This window comes from Anomaloglossus baeobatrachus, unplaced genomic scaffold, assembly GCF_048569485.1.
Source record: "Anomaloglossus baeobatrachus isolate aAnoBae1 unplaced genomic scaffold, aAnoBae1.hap1 Scaffold_3419, whole genome shotgun sequence".
Classification (NCBI taxonomy): domain Eukaryota; kingdom Metazoa; phylum Chordata; class Amphibia; order Anura; family Aromobatidae; genus Anomaloglossus; species Anomaloglossus baeobatrachus.
The window spans coordinates 56,572-78,584 of NW_027442789.1; the positions used below are offsets into that span (position 1 = coordinate 56,572).

At 46.3% G+C, this 22,013-nt stretch overlaps 14 non-coding genes across 14 annotated transcripts; all 14 read left to right on the forward strand.

Moving 5' to 3' along the window:
* Positions 1-1,065: 1,065 nt before the first annotated feature.
* Positions 1,066-1,256, forward strand: LOC142271971 (U2 spliceosomal RNA). The gene has a single exon (XR_012736928.1). It is a non-coding gene; the product is annotated as a U2 spliceosomal RNA (small nuclear RNA).
* A 1,387-nt stretch (positions 1,257-2,643) lies between these two features.
* Positions 2,644-2,834, forward strand: LOC142271972 (U2 spliceosomal RNA). Its single transcript, XR_012736929.1, has one exon. It is a non-coding gene; the product is annotated as a U2 spliceosomal RNA (small nuclear RNA).
* Positions 2,835-4,221: 1,387 nt separating this feature from the next.
* LOC142271974 (U2 spliceosomal RNA) lies at positions 4,222-4,412 on the forward strand. Its single transcript, XR_012736930.1, has one exon. It is a non-coding gene; the product is annotated as a U2 spliceosomal RNA (small nuclear RNA).
* A 1,387-nt stretch (positions 4,413-5,799) lies between these two features.
* On the forward strand, positions 5,800-5,990 carry LOC142271976 (U2 spliceosomal RNA). Its single transcript, XR_012736932.1, has one exon. It is a non-coding gene; the product is annotated as a U2 spliceosomal RNA (small nuclear RNA).
* Positions 5,991-7,377: 1,387 nt separating this feature from the next.
* On the forward strand, positions 7,378-7,568 carry LOC142271977 (U2 spliceosomal RNA). Its single transcript, XR_012736933.1, has one exon. It is a non-coding gene; the product is annotated as a U2 spliceosomal RNA (small nuclear RNA).
* Positions 7,569-8,955: 1,387 nt separating this feature from the next.
* On the forward strand, positions 8,956-9,146 carry LOC142271978 (U2 spliceosomal RNA). Its single transcript, XR_012736934.1, has one exon. It is a non-coding gene; the product is annotated as a U2 spliceosomal RNA (small nuclear RNA).
* Positions 9,147-10,533: 1,387 nt separating this feature from the next.
* Positions 10,534-10,724, forward strand: LOC142271979 (U2 spliceosomal RNA). Its single transcript, XR_012736935.1, has one exon. It is a non-coding gene; the product is annotated as a U2 spliceosomal RNA (small nuclear RNA).
* A 1,387-nt stretch (positions 10,725-12,111) lies between these two features.
* On the forward strand, positions 12,112-12,302 carry LOC142271980 (U2 spliceosomal RNA). Its single transcript, XR_012736936.1, has one exon. It is a non-coding gene; the product is annotated as a U2 spliceosomal RNA (small nuclear RNA).
* A 1,387-nt stretch (positions 12,303-13,689) lies between these two features.
* Positions 13,690-13,880, forward strand: LOC142271988 (U2 spliceosomal RNA). The gene has a single exon (XR_012736943.1). It is a non-coding gene; the product is annotated as a U2 spliceosomal RNA (small nuclear RNA).
* A 1,387-nt stretch (positions 13,881-15,267) lies between these two features.
* LOC142271981 (U2 spliceosomal RNA) lies at positions 15,268-15,458 on the forward strand. Its single transcript, XR_012736937.1, has one exon. It is a non-coding gene; the product is annotated as a U2 spliceosomal RNA (small nuclear RNA).
* Positions 15,459-16,845: 1,387 nt separating this feature from the next.
* LOC142271982 (U2 spliceosomal RNA) lies at positions 16,846-17,036 on the forward strand. Its single transcript, XR_012736938.1, has one exon. It is a non-coding gene; the product is annotated as a U2 spliceosomal RNA (small nuclear RNA).
* Positions 17,037-18,423: 1,387 nt separating this feature from the next.
* On the forward strand, positions 18,424-18,614 carry LOC142271983 (U2 spliceosomal RNA). Its single transcript, XR_012736939.1, has one exon. It is a non-coding gene; the product is annotated as a U2 spliceosomal RNA (small nuclear RNA).
* Positions 18,615-20,002: 1,388 nt separating this feature from the next.
* On the forward strand, positions 20,003-20,193 carry LOC142271985 (U2 spliceosomal RNA). The gene has a single exon (XR_012736940.1). It is a non-coding gene; the product is annotated as a U2 spliceosomal RNA (small nuclear RNA).
* Positions 20,194-21,580: 1,387 nt separating this feature from the next.
* LOC142271986 (U2 spliceosomal RNA) lies at positions 21,581-21,771 on the forward strand. Its single transcript, XR_012736941.1, has one exon. It is a non-coding gene; the product is annotated as a U2 spliceosomal RNA (small nuclear RNA).
* The last annotated feature ends 242 nt before the right edge of the window (positions 21,772-22,013 follow it).

Consider the following 22,013-nt stretch of genomic DNA (forward strand, 5'->3'; position numbering starts at 1 on the left):
GATAACATCTAGAATTGGCATCTGGTGCGATCTCTCCGCTTCCACTCCAAAGAAAGTTACCTGTTTATTCCTATCATGCATTGGTTTTTGGGGTTTTCTTTGAGTAATGATGATCTCTTTAGTAGTCTGTTGGCGCCCTCTCCTGGAGGAATAGTTTGCTTGCTCTTGGACATTCTAAAAGAGAGGTCATGATAGACATTGAGCTTCTGAGCTCAATTGGGGACAGTCATGGGTGATGAATGTTTGCAACCTACTGCGAAGCCTCATACCGCAATATAAGGAACGTCAAATACTAAGAAAGGGCGGCCTATGAAAGAATTACTACTTTCAATAAGTACACTTAAACGGCTAATTGGGAATAGAAAAACTGTAAAAAGCCCTCTGAGAAAGCCCCCCTCTAACCTTTGATAGTAAGCTTTTCTGTAGTCTGCCTGTTGATGTATTTTCCGTTTGAACTGTGCACAACATGAAGAGACGGAACACTGGCGGCTTGTCACAATGCCCCCCGATGACATCACAATAGCGCTGCTGCCTAGAAAACAAGCTGCGCAGAAGAAGTTGTTCTTTGGGTGGGAGGGTGGGCTAGTGGAAGGAGGGGGCAATCTCTTTTTTTCCCGGGTGGTAGGGGGATGACAGGAGAAGGGAAGCGGGTGGTGAGAAAGGTACAGAGGGCAGGGTTTGGGGGCTGGGAAGGAAAGGGAAAAGATTAGGGTTTGGGGATGATGAAAGGGCTTTCTACGGGTAAGGATGGCAAAGGGTGGCAGTGACGGAAAGTCAGGCAACCTGTCCTGTCCGTCTTTTTGTATCGTGAATTGGAAAGACTGCAAGGGGGAGGGGAGTTGCTTGCGCCCTAAAGGAGGAGTTATTCAGATTCATTGCAGTGGGCGGCGGCTGCAAAACGCACCATTCTTCTTGTTTTGGCTCTGCAAAGCAGCCTTTTCAAGGGTTGGCTTGGGTGACAAAATGTCTTGTGTAGGCGTGGGTTTGTCTCCCTCTCGCTCTCTCTCCCTAAGATGTGTCCGGCATAGGCCAGGGTGCCACTCGAGGCCCAAACCAATTCTGGTTATCGCTTCTCGGCCTTTTGGCTAAGATCAAGTGTAGTATCTGTTCTTATCAGTTTAATATCTGATACGTCCCCTATCTGGGGACCATATATTAAATGGATTTTTAGAACAGGGAGATGGAAAAAGAGCTTGCTCTGTCCACTCCACGCATTGACCTGGTATTGCAGTACCTCCAGGAACGGTGCACCCCTTCTTAACCCAGTTTCCAAAAGCAGAACTCAATTCACCTGATTCATATTAGCCCGATTTAATGAATTGGAAGAAAGCATACGTCTTCATATGCACCTCAATTTGGCCCATTCACTTTTCACACTTCCTCCTTTTGTTTTTTATCTTTCACACTTTTGACTTTCTTTATTCATCCAAATAGCAAACTCATCACCACTCAACCTGACCAACTCGGCTATGTCCCCGTGCTGCAGTTCTCTGTCTTATCTAGATCATTTGCAATTGAATGGAATAGATCCCTTTTGGACAAAGTGGATTCACCTGCTGCTGCAGTGACCACAGGTGTGATAACATCTAGAATTGGCATCTGGTGCGATCTCTCCGCTTCCACTCCAAAGAAAGTTACCTGTTTATTCCTATCATGCATTGGTTTTTGGGGTTTTCTTTGAGTAATGATGATCTCTTTAGTAGTCTGTTGGCGCCCTCTCCTGGAGGAATAGTTTGCTTGCTCTTGGACATTCTAAAAGAGAGGTCATGATAGACATTGAGCTTCTGAGCTCAATTGGGGACAGTCATGGGTGATGAATGTTTGCAACCTACTGCGAAGCCTCATACCGCAATATAAGGAACGTCAAATACTAAGAAAGGGCGGCCTATGAAAGAATTACTACTTTCAATAAGTACACTTAAACGGCTAATTGGGAATAGAAAAACTGTAAAAAGCCCTCTGAGAAAGCCCCCCTCTAACCTTTGATAGTAAGCTTTTCTGTAGTCTGCCTGTTGATGTATTTTCCGTTTGAACTGTGCACAACATGAAGAGACGGAACACTGGCGGCTTGTCACAATGCCCCCCGATGACATCACAATAGCGCTGCTGCCTAGAAAACAAGCTGCGCAGAAGAAGTTGTTCTTTGGGTGGGAGGGTGGGCTAGTGGAAGGAGGGGGCAATCTCTTTTTTTCCCGGGTGGTAGGGGGATGACAGGAGAAGGGAAGCGGGTGGTGAGAAAGGTACAGAGGGCAGGGTTTGGGGGCTGGGAAGGAAAGGGAAAAGATTAGGGTTTGGGGATGATGAAAGGGCTTTCTACGGGTAAGGATGGCAAAGGGTGGCAGTGACGGAAAGTCAGGCAACCTGTCCTGTCCGTCTTTTTGTATCGTGAATTGGAAAGACTGCAAGGGGGAGGGGAGTTGCTTGCGCCCTAAAGGAGGAGTTATTCAGATTCATTGCAGTGGGCGGCGGCTGCAAAACGCACCATTCTTCTTGTTTTGGCTCTGCAAAGCAGCCTTTTCAAGGGTTGGCTTGGGTGACAAAATGTCTTGTGTAGGCGTGGGTTTGTCTCCCTCTCGCTCTCTCTCCCTAAGATGTGTCCGGCATAGGCCAGGGTGCCACTCGAGGCCCAAACCAATTCTGGTTATCGCTTCTCGGCCTTTTGGCTAAGATCAAGTGTAGTATCTGTTCTTATCAGTTTAATATCTGATACGTCCCCTATCTGGGGACCATATATTAAATGGATTTTTAGAACAGGGAGATGGAAAAAGAGCTTGCTCTGTCCACTCCACGCATTGACCTGGTATTGCAGTACCTCCAGGAACGGTGCACCCCTTCTTAACCCAGTTTCCAAAAGCAGAACTCAATTCACCTGATTCATATTAGCCCGATTTAATGAATTGGAAGAAAGCATACGTCTTCATATGCACCTCAATTTGGCCCATTCACTTTTCACACTTCCTCCTTTTGTTTTTTATCTTTCACACTTTTGACTTTCTTTATTCATCCAAATAGCAAACTCATCAGCACTCAACCTGACCAACTCGGCTATGTCCCCGTGCTGCAGTTCTCTGTCTTATCTAGATCATTTGCAATTGAATGGAATAGATCCCTTTTGGACAAAGTGGATTCACCTGCTGCTGCAGTGACCACAGGTGTGATAACATCTAGAATTGGCATCTGGTGCGATCTCTCCGCTTCCACTCCAAAGAAAGTTACCTGTTTATTCCTATCATGCATTGGTTTTTGGGGTTTTCTTTGAGTAATGATGATCTCTTTAGTAGTCTGTTGGCGCCCTCTCCTGGAGGAATAGTTTGCTTGCTCTTGGACATTCTAAAAGAGAGGTCATGATAGACATTGAGCTTCTGAGCTCAATTGGGGACAGTCATGGGTGATGAATGTTTGCAACCTACTGCGAAGCCTCATACCGCAATATAAGGAACGTCAAATACTAAGAAAGGGCGGCCTATGAAAGAATTACTACTTTCAATAAGTACACTTAAACGGCTAATTGGGAATAGAAAAACTGTAAAAAGCCCTCTGAGAAAGCCCCCCTCTAACCTTTGATAGTAAGCTTTTCTGTAGTCTGCCTGTTGATGTATTTTCCGTTTGAACTGTGCACAACATGAAGAGACGGAACACTGGCGGCTTGTCACAATGCCCCCCGATGACATCACAATAGCGCTGCTGCCTAGAAAACAAGCTGCGCAGAAGAAGTTGTTCTTTGGGTGGGAGGGTGGGCTAGTGGAAGGAGGGGGCAATCTCTTTTTTTCCCGGGTGGTAGGGGGATGACAGGAGAAGGGAAGCGGGTGGTGAGAAAGGTACAGAGGGCAGGGTTTGGGGGCTGGGAAGGAAAGGGAAAAGATTAGGGTTTGGGGATGATGAAAGGGCTTTCTACGGGTAAGGATGGCAAAGGGTGGCAGTGACGGAAAGTCAGGCAACCTGTCCTGTCCGTCTTTTTGTATCGTGAATTGGAAAGACTGCAAGGGGGAGGGGAGTTGCTTGCGCCCTAAAGGAGGAGTTATTCAGATTCATTGCAGTGGGCGGCGGCTGCAAAACGCACCATTCTTCTTGTTTTGGCTCTGCAAAGCAGCCTTTTCAAGGGTTGGCTTGGGTGACAAAATGTCTTGTGTAGGCGTGGGTTTGTCTCCCTCTCGCTCTCTCTCCCTAAGATGTGTCCGGCATAGGCCAGGGTGCCACTCGAGGCCCAAACCAATTCTGGTTATCGCTTCTCGGCCTTTTGGCTAAGATCAAGTGTAGTATCTGTTCTTATCAGTTTAATATCTGATACGTCCCCTATCTGGGGACCATATATTAAATGGATTTTTAGAACAGGGAGATGGAAAAAGAGCTTGCTCTGTCCACTCCACGCATTGACCTGGTATTGCAGTACCTCCAGGAACGGTGCACCCCTTCTTAACCCAGTTTCCAAAAGCAGAACTCAATTCACCTGATTCATATTAGCCCGATTTAATGAATTGGAAGAAAGCATACGTCTTCATATGCACCTCAATTTGGCCCATTCACTTTTCACACTTCCTCCTTTTGTTTTTTATCTTTCACACTTTTGACTTTCTTTATTCATCCAAATAGCAAACTCATCACCACTCAACCTGACCAACTCGGCTATGTCCCCGTGCTGCAGTTCTCTGTCTTATCTAGATCATTTGCAATTGAATGGAATAGATCCCTTTTGGACAAAGTGGATTCACCTGCTGCTGCAGTGACCACAGGTGTGATAACATCTAGAATTGGCATCTGGTGCGATCTCTCCGCTTCCACTCCAAAGAAAGTTACCTGTTTATTCCTATCATGCATTGGTTTTTGGGGTTTTCTTTGAGTAATGATGATCTCTTTAGTAGTCTGTTGGCGCCCTCTCCTGGAGGAATAGTTTGCTTGCTCTTGGACATTCTAAAAGAGAGGTCATGATAGACATTGAGCTTCTGAGCTCAATTGGGGACAGTCATGGGTGATGAATGTTTGCAACCTACTGCGAAGCCTCATACCGCAATATAAGGAACGTCAAATACTAAGAAAGGGCGGCCTATGAAAGAATTACTACTTTCAATAAGTACACTTAAACGGCTAATTGGGAATAGAAAAACTGTAAAAAGCCCTCTGAGAAAGCCCCCCTCTAACCTTTGATAGTAAGCTTTTCTGTAGTCTGCCTGTTGATGTATTTTCCGTTTGAACTGTGCACAACATGAAGAGACGGAACACTGGCGGCTTGTCACAATGCCCCCCGATGACATCACAATAGCGCTGCTGCCTAGAAAACAAGCTGCGCAGAAGAAGTTGTTCTTTGGGTGGGAGGGTGGGCTAGTGGAAGGAGGGGGCAATCTCTTTTTTTCCCGGGTGGTAGGGGGATGACAGGAGAAGGGAAGCGGGTGGTGAGAAAGGTACAGAGGGCAGGGTTTGGGGGCTGGGAAGGAAAGGGAAAAGATTAGGGTTTGGGGATGATGAAAGGGCTTTCTACGGGTAAGGATGGCAAAGGGTGGCAGTGACGGAAAGTCAGGCAACCTGTCCTGTCCGTCTTTTTGTATCGTGAATTGGAAAGACTGCAAGGGGGAGGGGAGTTGCTTGCGCCCTAAAGGAGGAGTTATTCAGATTCATTGCAGTGGGCGGCGGCTGCAAAACGCACCATTCTTCTTGTTTTGGCTCTGCAAAGCAGCCTTTTCAAGGGTTGGCTTGGGTGACAAAATGTCTTGTGTAGGCGTGGGTTTGTCTCCCTCTCGCTCTCTCTCCCTAAGATGTGTCCGGCATAGGCCAGGGTGCCACTCGAGGCCCAAACCAATTCTGGTTATCGCTTCTCGGCCTTTTGGCTAAGATCAAGTGTAGTATCTGTTCTTATCAGTTTAATATCTGATACGTCCCCTATCTGGGGACCATATATTAAATGGATTTTTAGAACAGGGAGATGGAAAAAGAGCTTGCTCTGTCCACTCCACGCATTGACCTGGTATTGCAGTACCTCCAGGAACGGTGCACCCCTTCTTAACCCAGTTTCCAAAAGCAGAACTCAATTCACCTGATTCATATTAGCCCGATTTAATGAATTGGAAGAAAGCATACGTCTTCATATGCACCTCAATTTGGCCCATTCACTTTTCACACTTCCTCCTTTTGTTTTTTATCTTTCACACTTTTGACTTTCTTTATTCATCCAAATAGCAAACTCATCACCACTCAACCTGACCAACTCGGCTATGTCCCCGTGCTGCAGTTCTCTGTCTTATCTAGATCATTTGCAATTGAATGGAATAGATCCCTTTTGGACAAAGTGGATTCACCTGCTGCTGCAGTGACCACAGGTGTGATAACATCTAGAATTGGCATCTGGTGCGATCTCTCCGCTTCCACTCCAAAGAAAGTTACCTGTTTATTCCTATCATGCATTGGTTTTTGGGGTTTTCTTTGAGTAATGATGATCTCTTTAGTAGTCTGTTGGCGCCCTCTCCTGGAGGAATAGTTTGCTTGCTCTTGGACATTCTAAAAGAGAGGTCATGATAGACATTGAGCTTCTGAGCTCAATTGGGGACAGTCATGGGTGATGAATGTTTGCAACCTACTGCGAAGCCTCATACCGCAATATAAGGAACGTCAAATACTAAGAAAGGGCGGCCTATGAAAGAATTACTACTTTCAATAAGTACACTTAAACGGCTAATTGGGAATAGAAAAACTGTAAAAAGCCCTCTGAGAAAGCCCCCCTCTAACCTTTGATAGTAAGCTTTTCTGTAGTCTGCCTGTTGATGTATTTTCCGTTTGAACTGTGCACAACATGAAGAGACGGAACACTGGCGGCTTGTCACAATGCCCCCCGATGACATCACAATAGCGCTGCTGCCTAGAAAACAAGCTGCGCAGAAGAAGTTGTTCTTTGGGTGGGAGGGTGGGCTAGTGGAAGGAGGGGGCAATCTCTTTTTTTCCCGGGTGGTAGGGGGATGACAGGAGAAGGGAAGCGGGTGGTGAGAAAGGTACAGAGGGCAGGGTTTGGGGGCTGGGAAGGAAAGGGAAAAGATTAGGGTTTGGGGATGATGAAAGGGCTTTCTACGGGTAAGGATGGCAAAGGGTGGCAGTGACGGAAAGTCAGGCAACCTGTCCTGTCCGTCTTTTTGTATCGTGAATTGGAAAGACTGCAAGGGGGAGGGGAGTTGCTTGCGCCCTAAAGGAGGAGTTATTCAGATTCATTGCAGTGGGCGGCGGCTGCAAAACGCACCATTCTTCTTGTTTTGGCTCTGCAAAGCAGCCTTTTCAAGGGTTGGCTTGGGTGACAAAATGTCTTGTGTAGGCGTGGGTTTGTCTCCCTCTCGCTCTCTCTCCCTAAGATGTGTCCGGCATAGGCCAGGGTGCCACTCGAGGCCCAAACCAATTCTGGTTATCGCTTCTCGGCCTTTTGGCTAAGATCAAGTGTAGTATCTGTTCTTATCAGTTTAATATCTGATACGTCCCCTATCTGGGGACCATATATTAAATGGATTTTTAGAACAGGGAGATGGAAAAAGAGCTTGCTCTGTCCACTCCACGCATTGACCTGGTATTGCAGTACCTCCAGGAACGGTGCACCCCTTCTTAACCCAGTTTCCAAAAGCAGAACTCAATTCACCTGATTCATATTAGCCCGATTTAATGAATTGGAAGAAAGCATACGTCTTCATATGCACCTCAATTTGGCCCATTCACTTTTCACACTTCCTCCTTTTGTTTTTTATCTTTCACACTTTTGACTTTCTTTATTCATCCAAATAGCAAACTCATCAGCACTCAACCTGACCAACTCGGCTATGTCCCCGTGCTGCAGTTCTCTGTCTTATCTAGATCATTTGCAATTGAATGGAATAGATCCCTTTTGGACAAAGTGGATTCACCTGCTGCTGCAGTGACCACAGGTGTGATAACATCTAGAATTGGCATCTGGTGCGATCTCTCCGCTTCCACTCCAAAGAAAGTTACCTGTTTATTCCTATCATGCATTGGTTTTTGGGGTTTTCTTTGAGTAATGATGATCTCTTTAGTAGTCTGTTGGCGCCCTCTCCTGGAGGAATAGTTTGCTTGCTCTTGGACATTCTAAAAGAGAGGTCATGATAGACATTGAGCTTCTGAGCTCAATTGGGGACAGTCATGGGTGATGAATGTTTGCAACCTACTGCGAAGCCTCATACCGCAATATAAGGAACGTCAAATACTAAGAAAGGGCGGCCTATGAAAGAATTACTACTTTCAATAAGTACACTTAAACGGCTAATTGGGAATAGAAAAACTGTAAAAAGCCCTCTGAGAAAGCCCCCCTCTAACCTTTGATAGTAAGCTTTTCTGTAGTCTGCCTGTTGATGTATTTTCCGTTTGAACTGTGCACAACATGAAGAGACGGAACACTGGCGGCTTGTCACAATGCCCCCCGATGACATCACAATAGCGCTGCTGCCTAGAAAACAAGCTGCGCAGAAGAAGTTGTTCTTTGGGTGGGAGGGTGGGCTAGTGGAAGGAGGGGGCAATCTCTTTTTTTCCCGGGTGGTAGGGGGATGACAGGAGAAGGGAAGCGGGTGGTGAGAAAGGTACAGAGGGCAGGGTTTGGGGGCTGGGAAGGAAAGGGAAAAGATTAGGGTTTGGGGATGATGAAAGGGCTTTCTACGGGTAAGGATGGCAAAGGGTGGCAGTGACGGAAAGTCAGGCAACCTGTCCTGTCCGTCTTTTTGTATCGTGAATTGGAAAGACTGCAAGGGGGAGGGGAGTTGCTTGCGCCCTAAAGGAGGAGTTATTCAGATTCATTGCAGTGGGCGGCGGCTGCAAAACGCACCATTCTTCTTGTTTTGGCTCTGCAAAGCAGCCTTTTCAAGGGTTGGCTTGGGTGACAAAATGTCTTGTGTAGGCGTGGGTTTGTCTCCCTCTCGCTCTCTCTCCCTAAGATGTGTCCGGCATAGGCCAGGGTGCCACTCGAGGCCCAAACCAATTCTGGTTATCGCTTCTCGGCCTTTTGGCTAAGATCAAGTGTAGTATCTGTTCTTATCAGTTTAATATCTGATACGTCCCCTATCTGGGGACCATATATTAAATGGATTTTTAGAACAGGGAGATGGAAAAAGAGCTTGCTCTGTCCACTCCACGCATTGACCTGGTATTGCAGTACCTCCAGGAACGGTGCACCCCTTCTTAACCCAGTTTCCAAAAGCAGAACTCAATTCACCTGATTCATATTAGCCCGATTTAATGAATTGGAAGAAAGCATACGTCTTCATATGCACCTCAATTTGGCCCATTCACTTTTCACACTTCCTCCTTTTGTTTTTTATCTTTCACACTTTTGACTTTCTTTATTCATCCAAATAGCAAACTCATCACCACTCAACCTGACCAACTCGGCTATGTCCCCGTGCTGCAGTTCTCTGTCTTATCTAGATCATTTGCAATTGAATGGAATAGATCCCTTTTGGACAAAGTGGATTCACCTGCTGCTGCAGTGACCACAGGTGTGATAACATCTAGAATTGGCATCTGGTGCGATCTCTCCGCTTCCACTCCAAAGAAAGTTACCTGTTTATTCCTATCATGCATTGGTTTTTGGGGTTTTCTTTGAGTAATGATGATCTCTTTAGTAGTCTGTTGGCGCCCTCTCCTGGAGGAATAGTTTGCTTGCTCTTGGACATTCTAAAAGAGAGGTCATGATAGACATTGAGCTTCTGAGCTCAATTGGGGACAGTCATGGGTGATGAATGTTTGCAACCTACTGCGAAGCCTCATACCGCAATATAAGGAACGTCAAATACTAAGAAAGGGCGGCCTATGAAAGAATTACTACTTTCAATAAGTACACTTAAACGGCTAATTGGGAATAGAAAAACTGTAAAAAGCCCTCTGAGAAAGCCCCCCTCTAACCTTTGATAGTAAGCTTTTCTGTAGTCTGCCTGTTGATGTATTTTCCGTTTGAACTGTGCACAACATGAAGAGACGGAACACTGGCGGCTTGTCACAATGCCCCCCGATGACATCACAATAGCGCTGCTGCCTAGAAAACAAGCTGCGCAGAAGAAGTTGTTCTTTGGGTGGGAGGGTGGGCTAGTGGAAGGAGGGGGCAATCTCTTTTTTTCCCGGGTGGTAGGGGGATGACAGGAGAAGGGAAGCGGGTGGTGAGAAAGGTACAGAGGGCAGGGTTTGGGGGCTGGGAAGGAAAGGGAAAAGATTAGGGTTTGGGGATGATGAAAGGGCTTTCTACGGGTAAGGATGGCAAAGGGTGGCAGTGACGGAAAGTCAGGCAACCTGTCCTGTCCGTCTTTTTGTATCGTGAATTGGAAAGACTGCAAGGGGGAGGGGAGTTGCTTGCGCCCTAAAGGAGGAGTTATTCAGATTCATTGCAGTGGGCGGCGGCTGCAAAACGCACCATTCTTCTTGTTTTGGCTCTGCAAAGCAGCCTTTTCAAGGGTTGGCTTGGGTGACAAAATGTCTTGTGTAGGCGTGGGTTTGTCTCCCTCTCGCTCTCTCTCCCTAAGATGTGTCCGGCATAGGCCAGGGTGCCACTCGAGGCCCAAACCAATTCTGGTTATCGCTTCTCGGCCTTTTGGCTAAGATCAAGTGTAGTATCTGTTCTTATCAGTTTAATATCTGATACGTCCCCTATCTGGGGACCATATATTAAATGGATTTTTAGAACAGGGAGATGGAAAAAGAGCTTGCTCTGTCCACTCCACGCATTGACCTGGTATTGCAGTACCTCCAGGAACGGTGCACCCCTTCTTAACCCAGTTTCCAAAAGCAGAACTCAATTCACCTGATTCATATTAGCCCGATTTAATGAATTGGAAGAAAGCATACGTCTTCATATGCACCTCAATTTGGCCCATTCACTTTTCACACTTCCTCCTTTTGTTTTTTATCTTTCACACTTTTGACTTTCTTTATTCATCCAAATAGCAAACTCATCACCACTCAACCTGACCAACTCGGCTATGTCCCCGTGCTGCAGTTCTCTGTCTTATCTAGATCATTTGCAATTGAATGGAATAGATCCCTTTTGGACAAAGTGGATTCACCTGCTGCTGCAGTGACCACAGGTGTGATAACATCTAGAATTGGCATCTGGTGCGATCTCTCCGCTTCCACTCCAAAGAAAGTTACCTGTTTATTCCTATCATGCATTGGTTTTTGGGGTTTTCTTTGAGTAATGATGATCTCTTTAGTAGTCTGTTGGCGCCCTCTCCTGGAGGAATAGTTTGCTTGCTCTTGGACATTCTAAAAGAGAGGTCATGATAGACATTGAGCTTCTGAGCTCAATTGGGGACAGTCATGGGTGATGAATGTTTGCAACCTACTGCGAAGCCTCATACCGCAATATAAGGAACGTCAAATACTAAGAAAGGGCGGCCTATGAAAGAATTACTACTTTCAATAAGTACACTTAAACGGCTAATTGGGAATAGAAAAACTGTAAAAAGCCCTCTGAGAAAGCCCCCCTCTAACCTTTGATAGTAAGCTTTTCTGTAGTCTGCCTGTTGATGTATTTTCCGTTTGAACTGTGCACAACATGAAGAGACGGAACACTGGCGGCTTGTCACAATGCCCCCCGATGACATCACAATAGCGCTGCTGCCTAGAAAACAAGCTGCGCAGAAGAAGTTGTTCTTTGGGTGGGAGGGTGGGCTAGTGGAAGGAGGGGGCAATCTCTTTTTTTCCCGGGTGGTAGGGGGATGACAGGAGAAGGGAAGCGGGTGGTGAGAAAGGTACAGAGGGCAGGGTTTGGGGGCTGGGAAGGAAAGGGAAAAGATTAGGGTTTGGGGATGATGAAAGGGCTTTCTACGGGTAAGGATGGCAAAGGGTGGCAGTGACGGAAAGTCAGGCAACCTGTCCTGTCCGTCTTTTTGTATCGTGAATTGGAAAGACTGCAAGGGGGAGGGGAGTTGCTTGCGCCCTAAAGGAGGAGTTATTCAGATTCATTGCAGTGGGCGGCGGCTGCAAAACGCACCATTCTTCTTGTTTTGGCTCTGCAAAGCAGCCTTTTCAAGGGTTGGCTTGGGTGACAAAATGTCTTGTGTAGGCGTGGGTTTGTCTCCCTCTCGCTCTCTCTCCCTAAGATGTGTCCGGCATAGGCCAGGGTGCCACTCGAGGCCCAAACCAATTCTGGTTATCGCTTCTCGGCCTTTTGGCTAAGATCAAGTGTAGTATCTGTTCTTATCAGTTTAATATCTGATACGTCCCCTATCTGGGGACCATATATTAAATGGATTTTTAGAACAGGGAGATGGAAAAAGAGCTTGCTCTGTCCACTCCACGCATTGACCTGGTATTGCAGTACCTCCAGGAACGGTGCACCCCTTCTTAACCCAGTTTCCAAAAGCAGAACTCAATTCACCTGATTCATATTAGCCCGATTTAATGAATTGGAAGAAAGCATACGTCTTCATATGCACCTCAATTTGGCCCATTCACTTTTCACACTTCCTCCTTTTGTTTTTTATCTTTCACACTTTTGACTTTCTTTATTCATCCAAATAGCAAACTCATCACCACTCAACCTGACCAACTCGGCTATGTCCCCGTGCTGCAGTTCTCTGCCTTATCTAGATCATTTGCAATTGAATGGAATAGATCCCTTTTGGACAAAGTGGATTCACCTGCTGCTGCAGTGACCACAGGTGTGATAACATCTAGAATTGGCATCTGGTGCGATCTCTCCGCTTCCACTCCAAAGAAAGTTACCTGTTTATTCCTATCATGCATTGGTTTTTGGGGTTTTCTTTGAGTAATGATGATCTCTTTAGTAGTCTGTTGGCGCCCTCTCCTGGAGGAATAGTTTGCTTGCTCTTGGACATTCTAAAAGAGAGGTCATGATAGACATTGAGCTTCTGAGCTCAATTGGGGACAGTCATGGGTGATGAATGTTTGCAACCTACTGCGAAGCCTCATACCGCAATATAAGGAACGTCAAATACTAAGAAAGGGCGGCCTATGAAAGAATTACTACTTTCAATAAGTACACTTAAACGGCTAATTGGGAATAGAAAAACTGTAAAAAGCCCTCTGAGAAAGCCCCCCTCTAACCTTTGATAGTAAGCTTTTCTGTAGTCTGCCTGTTGATGTATTTTCCGTTTGAACTGTGCACAACATGAAGAGACGGAACACTGGCGGCTTGTCACAATGCCCCCCGATGACATCACAATAGCGCTGCTGCCTAGAAAACAAGCTGCGCAGAAGAAGTTGTTCTTTGGGTGGGAGGGTGGGCTAGTGGAAGGAGGGGGCAATCTCTTTTTTTCCCGGGTGGTAGGGGGATGACAGGAGAAGGGAAGCGGGTGGTGAGAAAGGTACAGAGGGCAGGGTTTGGGGGCTGGGAAGGAAAGGGAAAAGATTAGGGTTTGGGGATGATGAAAGGGCTTTCTACGGGTAAGGATGGCAAAGGGTGGCAGTGACGGAAAGTCAGGCAACCTGTCCTGTCCGTCTTTTTGTATCGTGAATTGGAAAGACTGCAAGGGGGAGGGGAGTTGCTTGCGCCCTAAAGGAGGAGTTATTCAGATTCATTGCAGTGGGCGGCGGCTGCAAAACGCACCATTCTTCTTGTTTTGGCTCTGCAAAGCAGCCTTTTCAAGGGTTGGCTTGGGTGACAAAATGTCTTGTGTAGGCGTGGGTTTGTCTCCCTCTCGCTCTCTCTCCCTAAGATGTGTCCGGCATAGGCCAGGGTGCCACTCGAGGCCCAAACCAATTCTGGTTATCGCTTCTCGGCCTTTTGGCTAAGATCAAGTGTAGTATCTGTTCTTATCAGTTTAATATCTGATGCGTCCCCTATCTGGGGACCATATATTAAATGGATTTTTAGAACAGGGAGATGGAAAAAGAGCTTGCTCTGTCCACTCCACGCATTGACCTGGTATTGCAGTACCTCCAGGAACGGTGCACCCCTTCTTAACCCAGTTTCCAAAAGCAGAACTCAATTCACCTGATTCATATTAGCCCGATTTAATGAATTGGAAGAAAGCATACGTCTTCATATGCACCTCAATTTGGCCCATTCACTTTTCACACTTCCTCCTTTTGTTTTTTATCTTTCACACTTTTGACTTTCTTTATTCATCCAAATAGCAAACTCATCACCACTCAACCTGACCAACTCGGCTATGTCCCCGTGCTGCAGTTCTCTGTCTTATCTAGATCATTTGCAATTGAATGGAATAGATCCCTTTTGGACAAAGTGGATTCACCTGCTGCTGCAGTGACCACAGGTGTGATAACATCTAGAATTGGCATCTGGTGCGATCTCTCCGCTTCCACTCCAAAGAAAGTTACCTGTTTATTCCTATCATGCATTGGTTTTTGGGGTTTTCTTTGAGTAATGATGATCTCTTTAGTAGTCTGTTGGCGCCCTCTCCTGGAGGAATAGTTTGCTTGCTCTTGGACATTCTAAAAGAGAGGTCATGATAGACATTGAGCTTCTGAGCTCAATTGGGGACAGTCATGGGTGATGAATGTTTGCAACCTACTGCGAAGCCTCATACCGCAATATAAGGAACGTCAAATACTAAGAAAGGGCGGCCTATGAAAGAATTACTACTTTCAATAAGTACACTTAAACGGCTAATTGGGAATAGAAAAACTGTAAAAAGCCCTCTGAGAAAGCCCCCCTCTAACCTTTGATAGTAAGCTTTTCTGTAGTCTGCCTGTTGATGTATTTTCCGTTTGAACTGTGCACAACATGAAGAGACGGAACACTGGCGGCTTGTCACAATGCCCCCCGATGACATCACAATAGCGCTGCTGCCTAGAAAACAAGCTGCGCAGAAGAAGTTGTTCTTTGGGTGGGAGGGTGGGCTAGTGGAAGGAGGGGGCAATCTCTTTTTTTCCCGGGTGGTAGGGGGATGACAGGAGAAGGGAAGCGGGTGGTGAGAAAGGTACAGAGGGCAGGGTTTGGGGGCTGGGAAGGAAAGGGAAAAGATTAGGGTTTGGGGATGATGAAAGGGCTTTCTACGGGTAAGGATGGCAAAGGGTGGCAGTGACGGAAAGTCAGGCAACCTGTCCTGTCCGTCTTTTTGTATCGTGAATTGGAAAGACTGCAAGGGGGAGGGGAGTTGCTTGCGCCCTAAAGGAGGAGTTATTCAGATTCATTGCAGTGGGCGGCGGCTGCAAAACGCACCATTCTTCTTGTTTTGGCTCTGCAAAGCAGCCTTTTCAAGGGTTGGCTTGGGTGACAAAATGTCTTGTGTAGGCGTGGGTTTGTCTCCCTCTCGCTCTCTCTCCCTAAGATGTGTCCGGCATAGGCCAGGGTGCCACTCGAGGCCCAAACCAATTCTGGTTATCGCTTCTCGGCCTTTTGGCTAAGATCAAGTGTAGTATCTGTTCTTATCAGTTTAATATCTGATACGTCCCCTATCTGGGGACCATATATTAAATGGATTTTTAGAACAGGGAGATGGAAAAAGAGCTTGCTCTGTCCACTCCACGCATTGACCTGGTATTGCAGTACCTCCAGGAACGGTGCACCCCTTCTTAACCCAGTTTCCAAAAGCAGAACTCAATTCACCTGATTCATATTAGCCCGATTTAATGAATTGGAAGAAAGCATACGTCTTCATATGCACCTCAATTTGGCCCATTCACTTTTCACACTTCCTCCTTTTGTTTTTTATCTTTCACACTTTTGACTTTCTTTATTCATCCAAATAGCAAACTCATCACCACTCAACCTGACCAACTCGGCTATGTCCCCGTGCTGCAGTTCTCTGTCTTATCTAGATCATTTGCAATTGAATGGAATAGATCCCTTTTGGACAAAGTGGATTCACCTGCTGCTGCAGTGACCACAGGTGTGATAACATCTAGAATTGGCATCTGGTGCGATCTCTCCGCTTCCACTCCAAAGAAAGTTACCTGTTTATTCCTATCATGCATTGGTTTTTGGGGTTTTCTTTGAGTAATGATGATCTCTTTAGTAGTCTGTTGGCGCCCTCTCCTGGAGGAATAGTTTGCTTGCTCTTGGACATTCTAAAAGAGAGGTCATGATAGACATTGAGCTTCTGAGCTCAATTGGGGACAGTCATGGGTGATGAATGTTTGCAACCTACTGCGAAGCCTCATACCGCAATATAAGGAACGTCAAATACTAAGAAAGGGCGGCCTATGAAAGAATTACTACTTTCAATAAGTACACTTAAACGGCTAATTGGGAATAGAAAAACTGTAAAAAGCCCTCTGAGAAAGCCCCCCTCTAACCTTTGATAGTAAGCTTTTCTGTAGTCTGCCTGTTGATGTATTTTCCGTTTGAACTGTGCACAACATGAAGAGACGGAACACTGGCGGCTTGTCACAATGCCCCCCGATGACATCACAATAGCGCTGCTGCCTAGAAAACAAGCTGCGCAGAAGAAGTTGTTCTTTGGGTGGGAGGGTGGGCTAGTGGAAGGAGGGGGCAATCTCTTTTTTTCCCGGGTGGTAGGGGGATGACAGGAGAAGGGAAGCGGGTGGTGAGAAAGGTACAGAGGGCAGGGTTTGGGGGCTGGGAAGGAAAGGGAAAAGATTAGGGTTTGGGGATGATGAAAGGGCTTTCTACGGGTAAGGATGGCAAAGGGTGGCAGTGACGGAAAGTCAGGCAACCTGTCCTGTCCGTCTTTTTGTATCGTGAATTGGAAAGACTGCAAGGGGGAGGGGAGTTGCTTGCGCCCTAAAGGAGGAGTTATTCAGATTCATTGCAGTGGGCGGCGGCTGCAAAACGCACCATTCTTCTTGTTTTGGCTCTGCAAAGCAGCCTTTTCAAGGGTTGGCTTGGGTGACAAAATGTCTTGTGTAGGCGTGGGTTTGTCTCCCTCTCGCTCTCTCTCCCTAAGATGTGTCCGGCATAGGCCAGGGTGCCACTCGAGGCCCAAACCAATTCTGGTTATCGCTTCTCGGCCTTTTGGCTAAGATCAAGTGTAGTATCTGTTCTTATCAGTTTAATATCTGATACGTCCCCTATCTGGGGACCATATATTAAATGGATTTTTAGAACAGGGAGATGGAAAAAGAGCTTGCTCTGTCCACTCCACGCATTGACCTGGTATTGCAGTACCTCCAGGAACGGTGCACCCCTTCTTAACCCAGTTTCCAAAAGCAGAACTCAATTCACCTGATTCATATTAGCCCGATTTAATGAATTGGAAGAAAGCATACGTCTTCATATGCACCTCAATTTGGCCCATTCACTTTTCACACTTCCTCCTTTTGTTTTTTATCTTTCACACTTTTGACTTTCTTTATTCATCCAAATAGCAAACTCATCACCACTCAACCTGACCAACTCGGCTATGTCCCCGTGCTGCAGTTCTCTGTCTTATCTAGATCATTTGCAATTGAATGGAATAGATCCCTTTTGGACAAAGTGGATTCACCTGCTGCTGCAGTGACCACAGGTGTGATAACATCTAGAATTGGCATCTGGTGCGATCTCTCCGCTTCCACTCCAAAGAAAGTTACCTGTTTATTCCTATCATGCATTGGTTTTTGGGGTTTTCTTTGAGTAATGATGATCTCTTTAGTAGTCTGTTGGCGCCCTCTCCTGGAGGAATAGTTTGCTTGCTCTTGGACATTCTAAAAGAGAGGTCATGATAGACATTGAGCTTCTGAGCTCAATTGGGGACAGTCATGGGTGATGAATGTTTGCAACCTACTGCGAAGCCTCATACCGCAATATAAGGAACGTCAAATACTAAGAAAGGGCGGCCTATGAAAGAATTACTACTTTCAATAAGTACACTTAAACGGCTAATTGGGAATAGAAAAACTGTAAAAAGCCCTCTGAGAAAGCCCCCCTCTAACCTTTGATAGTAAGCTTTTCTGTAGTCTGCCTGTTGATGTATTTTCCGTTTGAACTGTGCACAACATGAAGAGACGGAACACTGGCGGCTTGTCACAATGCCCCCCGATGACATCACAATAGCGCTGCTGCCTAGAAAACAAGCTGCGCAGAAGAAGTTGTTCTTTGGGTGGGAGGGTGGGCTAGTGGAAGGAGGGGGCAATCTCTTTTTTTCCCGGGTGGTAGGGGGATGACAGGAGAAGGGAAGCGGGTGGTGAGAAAGGTACAGAGGGCAGGGTTTGGGGGCTGGGAAGGAAAGGGAAAAGATTAGGGTTTGGGGATGATGAAAGGGCTTTCTACGGGTAAGGATGGCAAAGGGTGGCAGTGACGGAAAGTCAGGCAACCTGTCCTGTCCGTCTTTTTGTATCGTGAATTGGAAAGACTGCAAGGGGGAGGGGAGTTGCTTGCGCCCTAAAGGAGGAGTTATTCAGATTCATTGCAGTGGGCGGCGGCTGCAAAACGCACCATTCTTCTTGTTTTGGCTCTGCAAAGCAGCCTTTTCAAGGGTTGGCTTGGGTGACAAAATGTCTTGTGTAGGCGTGGGTTTGTCTCCCTCTCGCTCTCTCTCCCTAAGATGTGTCCGGCATAGGCCAGGGTGCCACTCGAGGCCCAAACCAATTCTGGTTATCGCTTCTCGGCCTTTTGGCTAAGATCAAGTGTAGTATCTGTTCTTATCAGTTTAATATCTGATACGTCCCCTATCTGGGGACCATATATTAAATGGATTTTTAGAACAGGGAGATGGAAAAAGAGCTTGCTCTGTCCACTCCACGCATTGACCTGGTATTGCAGTACCTCCAGGAACGGTGCACCCCTTCTTAACCCAGTTTCCAAAAGCAGAACTCAATTCACCTGATTCATATTAGCCCGATTTAATGAATTGGAAGAAAGCATACGTCTTCATATGCACCTCAATTTGGCCCATTCACTTTTCACACTTCCTCCTTTTGTTTTTTATCTTTCACACTTTTGACTTTCTTTATTCATCCAAATAGCAAACTCATCACCACTCAACCTGACCAACTCGGCTATGTCCCCGTGCTGCAGTTCTCTGTCTTATCTAGATCATTTGCAATTGAATGGAATAGATCCCTTTTGGACAAAGTGGATTCACCTGCTGCTGCAGTGACCACAGGTGTGATAACATCTAGAATTGGCATCTGGTGCGATCTCTCCGCTTCCACTCCAAAGAAAGTTACCTGTTTATTCCTATCATGCATTGGTTTTTGGGGTTTTCTTTGAGTAATGATGATCTCTTTAGTAGTCTGTTGGCGCCCTCTCCTGGAGGAATAGTTTGCTTGCTCTTGGACATTCTAAAAGAGAGGTCATGATAGACATTGAGCTTCTGAGCTCAATTGGGGACAGTCATGGGTGATGAATGTTTGCAACCTACTGCGAAGCCTCATACCGCAATATAAGGAACGTCAAATACTAAGAAAGGGCGGCCTATGAAAGAATTACTACTTTCAATAAGTACACTTAAACGGCTAATTGGGAATAGAAAAACTGTAAAAAGCCCTCTGAGAAAGCCCCCCTCTAACCTTTGATAGTAAGCTTTTCTGTAGTCTGCCTGTTGATGTATTTTCCGTTTGAACTGTGCACAACATGAAGAGACGGAACACTGGCGGCTTGTCACAATGCCCCCCGATGACATCACAATAGCGCTGCTGCCTAGAAAACAAGCTGCGCAGAAGAAGTTGTTCTTTGGGTGGGAGGGTGGGCTAGTGGAAGGAGGGGGCAATCTCTTTTTTTCCCGGGTGGTAGGGGGATGACAGGAGAAGGGAAGCGGGGTGGTGAGAAAGGTACAGAGGGCAGGGTTTGGGGGCTGGGAAGGAAAGGGAAAAGATTAGGGTTTGGGGATGATGAAAGGGCTTTCTACGGGTAAGGATGGCAAAGGGTGGCAGTGACGGAAAGTCAGGCAACCTGTCCTGTCCGTCTTTTTGTATCGTGAATTGGAAAGACTGCAAGGGGGAGGGGAGTTGCTTGCGCCCTAAAGGAGGAGTTATTCAGATTCATTGCAGTGGGCGGCGGCTGCAAAACGCACCATTCTTCTTGTTTTGGCTCTGCAAAGCAGCCTTTTCAAGGGTTGGCTTGGGTGACAAAATGTCTTGTGTAGGCGTGGGTTTGTCTCCCTCTCGCTCTCTCTCCCTAAGATGTGTCCGGCATAGGCCAGGGTGCCACTCGAGGCCCAAACCAATTCTGGTTATCGCTTCTCGGCCTTTTGGCTAAGATCAAGTGTAGTATCTGTTCTTATCAGTTTAATATCTGATACGTCCCCTATCTGGGGACCATATATTAAATGGATTTTTAGAACAGGGAGATGGAAAAAGAGCTTGCTCTGTCCACTCCACGCATTGACCTGGTATTGCAGTACCTCCAGGAACGGTGCACCCCTTCTTAACCCAGTTTCCAAAAGCAGAACTCAATTCACCTGATTCATATTAGCCCGATTTAATGAATTGGAAGAAAGCATACGTCTTCATATGCACCTCAATTTGGCCCATTCACTTTTCACACTTCCTCCTTTTGTTTTTTATCTTTCACACTTTTGACTTTCTTTATTCATCCAAATAGCAAACTCATCACCACTCAACCTGACCAACTCGGCTATGTCCCCGTGCTGCAGTTCTCTGTCTTATCTAGATCATTTGCAATTGAATGGAATAGATCCCTTTTGGACAAAGTGGATTCACCTGCTGCTGCAGTGACCACAGGTGTGATAACATCTAGAATTGGCATCTGGTGCGATCTCTCCGCTTCCACTCCAAAGAAAGTTACCTGTTTATTCCTATCATGCATTGGTTTTTGGGGTTTTCTTTGAGTAATGATGATCTCTTTAGTAGTCTGTTGGCGCCCTCTCCTGGAGGAATAGTTTGCTTGCTCTTGGACATTCTAAAAGAGAGGTCATGATAGACATTGAGCTTCTGAGCTCAATTGGGGACAGTCATGGGTGATGAATGTTTGCAACCTACTGCGAAGCCTCATACCGCAATATAAGGAACGTCAAATACTAAGAAAGGGCGGCCTATGAAAGAATTACTACTTTCAATAAGTACACTTAAACGGCTAATTGGGAATAGAAAAACTGTAAAAAGCCCTCTGAGAAAGCCCCCCTCTAACCTTTGATAGTAAGCTTTTCTGTAGTCTGCCTGTTGATGTATTTTCCGTTTGAACTGTGCACAACATGAAGAGACGGAACACTGGCGGCTTGTCACAATGCCCCCCGATGACATCACAATAGCGCTGCTGCCTAGAAAACAAGCTGCGCAGAAGAAGTTGTTCTTTGGGTGGGAGGGTGGGCTAGTGGAAGGAGGGGGCAATCTCTTTTTTTCCCGGGTGGTAGGGGGATGACAGGAGAAGGGAAGCGGGTGGTGAGAAAGGTACAGAGGGCAGGGTTTGGGGGCTGGGAAGGAAAGGGAAAAGATTAGGGTTTGGGGATGATGAAAGGGCTTTCTACGGGTAAGGATGGCAAAGGGTGGCAGTGACGGAAAGTCAGGCAACCTGTCCTGTCCGTCTTTTTGTATCGTGAATTGGAAAGACTGCAAGGGGGAGGGGAGTTGCTTGCGCCCTAAAGGAGGAGTTATTCAGATTCATTGCAGTGGGCGGCGGCTGCAAAACGCACCATTCTTCTTGTTTTGGCTCTGCAAAGCAGCCTTTTCAAGGGTTGGCTTGGGTGACAAAATGTCTTGTGTAGGCGTGGGTTTGTCTCCCTCTCGCTCTCTCTCCCTAAGATGTGTCCGGCATAGGCCAGGGTGCCACTCGAGGCCCAAACCAATTCTGGTTATCGCTTCTCGGCCTTTTGGCTAAGATCAAGTGTAGTATCTGTTCTTATCAGTTTAATATCTGATACGTCCCCTATCTGGGGACCATATATTAAATGGATTTTTAGAACAGGGAGATGGAAAAAGAGCTTGCTCTGTCCACTCCACGCATTGACCTGGTATTGCAGTACCTCCAGGAACGGTGCACCCCTTCTTAACCCAGTTTCCAAAAGCAGAACTCAATTCACCTGATTCATATTAGCCCGATTTAATGAATTGGAAGAAAGCATACGTCTTCATATGCACCTCAATTTGGCCCATTCACTTTTCACACTTCCTCCTTTTGTTTTTTATCTTTCACACTTTTGACTTTCTTTATTCATCCAAATAGCAAACTCATCACCACTCAACCTGACCAACTCGGCTATGTCCCCGTGCTGCAGTTCTCTGTCTTA